The 8,917-nt window shown below is 44.3% G+C and overlaps 1 long non-coding RNA gene across 1 annotated transcript; it reads right to left on the reverse strand.

Moving 5' to 3' along the window:
* Positions 1–3,954: 3,954 nt before the first annotated feature.
* Positions 3,955–6,284, reverse strand: LOC149364350 (uncharacterized). The gene is made up of 2 exons (XR_016288615.1): positions 5,949–6,284; positions 3,955–4,069 (listed from the first exon to the last, which is right to left on the reverse strand). It is a non-coding gene; the product is annotated as an uncharacterized LOC149364350 (long non-coding RNA).
* Between the last annotated feature and the right edge of the window lie 2,633 nt (positions 6,285–8,917).

The following is an 8,917-nucleotide window of genomic DNA, read 5'->3' on the forward strand; positions in this document are numbered from 1 at the left end:
AGGTGGCCTCGGATCGGGGATTCGCGAAGGAGCGCATGCACTCCTTCAGCGAGCTGACGCAGGCCTACAGAGCCTCACGCCAGCTCTACCCTCCGCCCCACTCCTTCCTAGATAACAAACAAGCAACACTCTGGCGCAGACTACAGACACACCTTCTCCCCTCACCCCTTAACCTAGCCCACTATCATCCATCCTTTCCCACTCCCGCATGTGCCCTATGCCCAGAACCCTTCGCCTCTTCCCTCCACATACTCTCCCTCTGCCCGGCGGACCCTCCCCCGCGGGACCTAGAGAACCTCAAGACCTGGGAGGACTGAGAGACCCTGCTGCGCTCGGAGGACCCGGCCGTGCAGACCATCGCCACCGGCCGTGCAGACCATCGCCACCGGCCGTGCTGCCAGTGTTATGGACCTTAGGAACATAAACACTTGAGTGCAGTGGGGTCGTGCGGGTACCCTGGGGCGTGCCCCGATTCCCTCTTGAAATAAAGTTTTCTCTCTCTCTCTCTCTCTCTCTCTCTCTAGCGTGCGTCGTATTGCGATACAAGGCTGCGCCAGGAGCGCACTGCACGGGCTTACGGCAACTGCGCTGACGAATGCACCTTTCATAAACAACAGAAAAAAGTGACAGAGACGATGGAGGACATCAGTTGCGTTACCGCGTCTCTTTCAGGCGACAAATTAATTTTAATTGCATGCAAATGGCATGCAGCTGCTCATTGATTTCTTTTTCCTTGTCAGAAACGTTGCGAAAAAGCTCCCAGTGCACGAGCTTGGGTTTCACAACGTTAAACTTAACGCTTAGAGCGTTGCTTAACACAACGTTAAACTTAACGCTTAGAGCGTTGCTTAGCACAACGTTAAGCAACGCTCTTCTCCTCATTGGCTGTCGAACTGACATCGCTTTAATATATGTAAAAGAGCATTGCCTTATGCCTATATTCCCTGATTGACTATAATGTCAGTGGTTTCAAGCCTCTAAAGCAGTTTGGTAAGTCCATAGCATCTGAGATTCGGCCTTCGTTTTATTCTTTCTATTTTTTAATTATCGGACGCGTAATTTATTTAGTCACAGAATCTTGTTCCAGGGTAGAGTTACATCAACGTAGCAAAGAGGAACTTTCCTTTACATCTTGCTAGTTTCAAAAAACAAATATAAATGCCTCCAGAATTAAGCGAAAGTTAGTGGCTTCAGAAGGCAATGAAGAGAAATGAGGGCAGTTAAAAAAAAACTAAATTTTGCGCACGAGTGTATTCGCTCTAGAGTGTAAGTACGCTACCCGCGTCACCTCTTTCATTATCACATCCAATAAATCAGAAGCAGCACATCTGCAGGCAACGATACATATGATGGCAAATCGGAAAGCACGAAAACCGAGAAATAAAGCATGACAAACAAAACTAAGCAACTAAAATAAGCTTGGAATTTTAATGGACACACTACAGGCAGCAACTCAGTCACTTACTGAATTAAAATTTCTCATTACTTTTCGTAAATGGCAGTCCGACAAGAACGTAAACTGCAAACAAAAAAAAAATCGCAGCGGACGTTTTGACCACGCAAGGGAAAAGTGACAGCAATATAAAGAAAAATCGAACCTGGCAAAAATTCAATGGCATGCGGTCCAGCGTCTTGCGGAAAAATTGAGAGACAACAGCTATAAATATCCAGCAAAAGTGTTCAAGACACGCGCGGTGTGGAACGACGTAGTTGGGAAAGAGTAAAATGCAAGCTCCTCGGTGCGGGACGAAGCTCAGTCGCTAGCGCGCAATTGCGTATGTCGGACGTATTTCTCTGCCCTCGCAGTAACTGGTCGTAGAGGCCTAACGACAGAAGAGTTACGGCACTTGTATTAGAAATGCCCAAAGTGTCCCCTCAAGTACGTCAGTATGCCAAATGTACTCGTACCAGGCGGCGAGGTTCCCATCGCGGGATAGATACTTGTCATAAGTAACAGATGATACTGTCTGATAGATGATAAATGGCTGCAGTACTTCTCCTGGCCAATATCATTCTCGCTGCAAAACTGCAGCCGAGCCGCAAAGCCACAAGTATCGTACGCGGAACAAGATACACGTTAATCGATAGCCGATCAATATGCTCTCGGATTGATAGTGATGTGTAATTAAGCGTAACTAACACTTAAGATTCCACAAAAGATGTTTGGTTTCGTTTATTGGGGTTTAACGTCCCAAAGCGATTCATTCATTCATTCATTCATTCATTCATTCATTCATTCATGCTATGAGGGACGCCGTAGTGGAGGGCTCCGGAAATTTCGACCACCTGGGGTTCTTTAACGTGCACTCACATCGCACAGTACGCGGGCCTCTAGAAAATCGCCTTCATCGAAATTCAGCCGCCGCGGCCGGGATCGAACCCGCGTCTTTAGGGTCAGCAGCCGAGCGCCGTAACCACTGAGCCACCGCGGCGGGGCCCCCAAAAGATGTATAGTTTGGGTATCGAAATAGCCACGGGAGGTCGTCACGGCATAGTGTCCTCGGCTTTCGCCTCTCAACACTTTTAGTTGCCAAAGCCTCCACGCAATTTTTCATCCCATTCGCACGGAACCAGAGCCTGAAGCAATTTCAAATAAAAAGCCTCTTTTCTACAATTATATTTATCATTAGCACTTCGCATTTGCGTATAAAGCCGCAGTATCATGCAGTAGCGGAAAGTGCAGTGCAGAACGCTCCCTTAGAGTTTTGTAGCCTTTTGTAGTTTATGTAGCCATCCACGTCACGCCGTTAATTTCACTTCATTTAATCTTTATTTCCCTTCCATTAGAAAGAGACGACCGGGGAATAAAAATACGAAAAACATATTGACAGAGGTCTCGCCGGCCCCTTACATAATGGCAGTATAGCACGTCGGAGACAACGCGAACAATATTAGAGGTGTGAAAGAAGGAATCCAAAGAATATCGATTAATTCAACTGAGAAACAATTCGCAGAGCTTTGTGCGATGTAACACAAAGAAATGGGTAATTTAAATAAACAAGTGAAAAGGTGAAGGACGACAGTCCTTCATAATGCAACGGGCACATCCTTGCACAAAGGGTACAATGTTTAGAACTCGGGTCACAGCGTATACAACTTTGCATATTGTCACGACCAGAGGGGCCGTGGAGATAGGCGTCGGGAAGAACCCAAGACTGGGAGCCTTCTTTTAATCACAGCAGCAGGTTCCAGGGCACCGAACAGAACAAGCGCGCCTCGAGAGCACACCGCCGCTTCGTCGTCGTCTTCTACACTCTAAGAAAAAAAGGTGTGATCTTAGTCTTTTTGAGGGGTAAAACACTTGTCGCTGAGCTGACACCTTTTTGGGGGTAAGGTTACGCTGTTTCTTGGAGACTAAGTATTTATGCTCTCGCACATAGAGTAATGTTACGCTCTAATAGCCTAAACTTGCACTGACATAAGAAGAGTAACTTTAAACCAGTTAGGTATAACATTACGCCTTTCTAAAAGGGGTAAATGTTAGCCTGAGGAAAGCATAAACATATCCTAGCATGCAAGGTGCAAGTTTGCACCTTTAGCAGGTAAATTTATGCTACGTATAGAAGTGCAAAGTTACTTTGTCAAAGACTAAACTTATACCGTCATAAACAGAGCAAAGTTTGCACCCCTGTGGTGCAAGCTTATACCCTTACATGATGGATAAAGTTACCCTTCTAGTGGTACAAAGTAATGCCCTACTGCAAGGGGTATCTATGCACTACTCGGTGGTGTATTTATACTGTCCACACGAGAGCATTATTACCCTTCTGTAGCGTAAACCTGCCCACTGAATGCAGAACTAAAGTTGACCCATATGGTAGAAGCCCGAGTCTTTCTGGAAGTGCAGGCAGTGTCAAAATGTTGTGACGAATCTTTCATGTGAGATGGTCTGTGTCATTGTGTGTTCAGGTGCAGGTACTACTGCAGAATGTACACAAAGAATTCATAAACGAATGGGAGAAAGAAACATACCGTCATATTTATTTTGCCACATGCTACACCATATTACAGCAATGACCCTGGCAGTCTTCTTCATACAGGTGGAGGCAGTATGTACCATGTATTTGACCTGCACAGAGAAGAAAACATATAATGAATTTTGCAACCACAAAGCTCAGACGACGTGACCATGGGCTTAGTTAATTCAGGTCCACAAGTGTAAACCACACAAAAGGCAGGGATAAATGGAAATGCATGAAAACAATGCCACAAGTGCAGGCTTCTGTTTATTATTGAGAACCAAAATCAGAAAAGATATGCAGGAAAAACAAAACATGTCCTAAATGGCAGCTACTTAATCACTCACATATGCTGACATTATCACAAGCACACTGGCTTCTCAGGAAAAATCCAGACTATTGTGCCCAGCTGCACGGTCAGGCTGTAGGCATCCCGGATGCCAGACTAAGAAGAGGGTCATATCGAGAAACAGAAAAACATGTGCATGAAATGGAAGCTACTAAAAGGTGATACTAAAATGAAATGCCGTTTAACAAACCCTTCCCTCCATTCTCGTGTTTTTATTTCTCCGTATCTAGAGTGGTTAAGGTTTCATGCAGCCCTTGCTAACAATATGTCTCTGGTCTCTGATGCCATTATATGTTTTGTTGCCCATACAGTGAATTTTATTCCTAAAAGGGAAGTGCAGGTGATTATCTGAGCATCAATGAGTGATACTTCCAACTGTAATTTTCCCTGCATATATTACCTGTGAATTCATCTCCAATTAGCAAACAGCAGGAAGCTTGTCCCTGTGATGGCATTTTTGGGTGCATTCCATTGTCACAGCCTTTCGATACAGTTTAAATACCTGGTGAAAGGCCTATGCACAAAGGCTATGCACTATAAATCTTAGTGTACCACTCCTGGAAAACAAAGAAAAGCTTTCGGCTAAATGTGAAATAATAGCAAGGGCAACTTACACATCTAAAGAATTGTCTCCATGCATGAGGTAACGTCATACCCAAAAAATTATTTGGACCACATTATAATACAGATACTTTTTATTCACGTTCATAGCCTGTTTTATACTACACCTCTACATTATGCCTGTGCAAAAAGCTTTGGTTATGGACTGGCCTTCACTGACAGACTACATTAACTACACAAGCAGCATAGAACAGTCTCCTTCTAAAGCACTATTTTTGCTTGAGAAAATTACAAATCTCGTCTTTTTATTTAGACAGTGCTGCTTCATCCAATGCTTGCAGCATATGCAGCAGCAGTAATTCTCATGAATTACATTTTGCTGGCACAATAGAATGTTACCTTTACACATCTTTTCAGATGCTTAGCATAATGAAATTGTAAACACTGACTGACAGCATTCAAGAATGGCTATTAAAACAGTTGCCTTCCATATCTGCTGTCACATGCAGGGAACGTGAGCTTAATTAAATTTTAAGTTCACTCCGATGTGAAATAAAACTAATATGGATTCATGTTAGTTGTTGGAAATTATTCACATCAGTGAACAGCACCTTCCTACTCAAAAAGAAAGTGTGAACAGTGCAAAGAAGATTAACAGCCTCACGTAGCTGCATATCACATTAAGCTTCACATGCATAAACGGTGCTAGTCCTATAAGCTTGGTAGCATGCCACCCTGCCAAGCATTACCATAATTGTGTCATTTTTTTCTGACGTCAGCAACATGGATTGTAGGCAGCGCCTCTCAAACTAATTCAGTATGAAATCTTTGCTGAAGTCCAGCCTACTTTTGCAGAAAAAAAACTGCATTTATACTTCATGCCATAAAAAGTGGTCACAATTAATCAAACCATTATTCAGAAATTCTTCCAGAACTAAGTCCTCGAAAACATTGAATAGCTCTAAAATCTCTGTAATAGAATGGCTGCAGCTGTGCAACATAGCATACTATGTTCACGGATGGACATCAAGTGATGATGAACTTGCAACAATGTCCCAATTACATAAAAACATACATACCACACACATCTAGTCCCGGCCACTTGTACGGTTTTGAAGAATCCAGGCTGAACTTCGGTGCTAGGAGTGACAATGGTTGTGCACCTTTGTATCCCTCCTTCTCCCAGGTGCACTGCAATAGAGGCGTCATTTATAGCGTTAGTGTAATGGTTAGTGATAACTTATATGTTCATTAAACCACGTAATGGCAGCACACATGCTCAAAAAACTACAGGAATATTTTGAAAATAACAAACAACTTTTTATTCCAAATTTTATCCATTACAGCACTTGCCACATATTTATAAGAGGCATAATTGACGCAATGCACTGGCACAGTAAGCCTACACAAACTTCCACAGCACAATGGCTTATTACCAGTGAATTGCCACTAAGTGCCTAACATAATTAACATATTTTCTAACAGCCACTGCAGAAAAAAGAAAGAACTATACTGCTACTGCTTACGAGATTGACAGTATTCATTACAGAATTTTTTTTTCGTTGACAGATTACAGCAGTGCAACCAAAATCCTTATTGTTCTAAACAGAAAAGCTTAGATATTAGCGTATTCTTCTATTCAACCTCTTAGAGCGACATCAAACCTAAAGTCTCCCTCTTTCATAAGAGAATACAAGAGCACAAAAAGAGGTGACATAGACTGTACACTTTTGTGAGCTAATGTTTGGCCACCAACTAGCCCCGACCTTTTCACTAGTAAAAAGAACTAAACAAGTTCACTTTTCTCTATTAGTTCTCAGCCTGAGTGAAGAGCCAGTTACATATCAACTTAACACCATTAGCAAGCGCATCTTGCCATTCGAATGCAGTAAAACTGCTGGCATGATAAGTAACATTCTGGGTTAGCAAAAATATTGCAAGGTGTAAGCGAAAACGGCCGCATGCCAGGAAGCGCAGAGCACAAATGAGCTGCTAATTTCGTGCCTATGCATAAATAAATTTCACGTTTACTGTTTTATCGTTTGCTTGCTAGTCCGTGATAAAGAAAAAAAGATTGACGCCGTCCATTCGCAAAAAAAAAAAAAAAAGCGGCCTGGCAGAAGGAGTTGCCTTGCAGCGCTAAAATTACAAAGGGATTATGGTCCAATAAGAATCACATATACAGTGCTGCAGTAGATGTGAGCACTGCGCGCAGTACGTGCCACAGAAGCGCGCACCCTAATTTACTCGCCCCTTTCTGAACGGAGACTGCGGCTTGGACTTACCTTACTGAATGGTCGTGAGCAGGGACAAATACTTGGAGTTGAAGAGACGACCGGCAATGTTCTTTCGCACGGCAGACGAAGGATCAGGGCCTGCAGCGAAAGAAAGCATGAGAAAGACGCCGGCAGATTGCGCCGCTGCGATCGTGTGTTGTACACGATAGGCTCCCTCCGGCCGCACGCGACCGGCTCAAAACAAGAAAATAGCAACAAGCAGCGGCTCGCGCACACAATCCATGATAAAAAAATCTGTACTGAACACACCATAACTTGATGGCAGGAAACAACCCGTATGACCAAACGAAAATGTCACTTACTTGTACGGTTGAAATTGGGCGCAAAGAATCCGTACGATGAGGGCGCCGCGACGATCTGGCGTGCGCTGTTTCTTTCAGACGTTGACTCTTTCGCGAAGATGTCGCCCACTGCAGCGTCACACATCGATGAAGCTTGCACGATGAAGTAATCGCTGAACAGAACCTAAGCGCACACAGGCCCGTACTACAAGATGAAAAGAGGAATGCGCGTCGCGACTTGCACCACGGCACCCAGGCACGGTAAACAGCGGCTTCGTCTTCGACTCTACGCGAGCGGCCAATCCAAATAGACAGGCACGTGACCTGAAGAGAGAGAAGGGAGAAACCACGAGAAACTACAACCCATCGCCAGCCATCGCTTCCAAAGCTTGCTTCGCACCATAGAGGAATTACAGAGGAGGTTTTCCTTCCTCCATGCTTCGTGCCTTTCTTTCGTTCCGCCGGACCCCGCGCTTCCCCTCTTTTCCTTTTCTCCGCTGACTGAAAGAACGTCTGCGTTCCCAGTAGTGTCCCAAGGTCAAGCCGCCCGCGTGCGGGCGACAACCTTTGGTCGTTGCAATGTGCTGGTAGCTTATTATTTTTGCATGCGCCCCTCTGCCCTTGTGGCACGTATTTTTCCGCGCTTTCGGCGTGCGCACAACTCTTCCGTTATCGGAGACAACGAGCGCGGCGAGACTCGTCTTGTCAGTCCTTGCAGTATCCCTTTGAAGCTTTTAATGCAGCCAGCTATTACGCAGTATGAATTACGCAGATGCTGCCGTAAATGTGTGGCGTATGCAACAGAATAGTTTTCAGAGCAGCTGCAGCTTAAAGTTACGAGCATCATTCGGAAGTTCTCGTCAGCTCTCATTTACTACCGCGTACAGAAGGCACTGCGAAATATATATCAATAAACTGCCCTTCCTGTACTTCTAAATCAGTCATAGAACCGGCTAAAAAAGCGATGTAAATGCTGCAGCATTATTGATTCAATGTCAGGCACAGTAACAGTTTTAAATACTGATATTGCCGCGTGATATTGCTGCGAGAAATTTCAACTTTATTTTGTGCTTATGGGGCCGCACGTGTGAGGAGAACCCGAAGAAAGAAAAACCGCTCTGTTCAAAAACAGTTTAACTCAATCGAAATAGATACAGCTGTAGAAATATTGATTTAATAAAGCCGCATCGAGTGATCAGAAGCGTCAGGCAAACAAAGGGGATTCACAACATTTGAACATTTGAGGAAGATGGCGCAGAAGAGGGCTTCAAACGACAGTCGACAACTGCTGATGCAGCAGTTCTCACCTCTCATCGTTCCAGTGTTCGCGAAGTTCTCAAAATATTTTCAAAATGGGTCAACAGAGCAGAAATGGAGCACTGCCAGCGCTATGCCAGCAAGCATCCGTTAAGACGCTTCAACCGACTGGTTATTCGGGCGATTCCGTCTATTATACGCGCTTTCATTTTA

This window comes from Amblyomma mixtum, chromosome 2, assembly GCF_055824585.1.
Source record: "Amblyomma mixtum isolate Tamu chromosome 2, ASM5582458v1, whole genome shotgun sequence".
Taxonomy (NCBI): Eukaryota; Metazoa; Arthropoda; class Arachnida; order Ixodida; family Ixodidae; genus Amblyomma; species Amblyomma mixtum.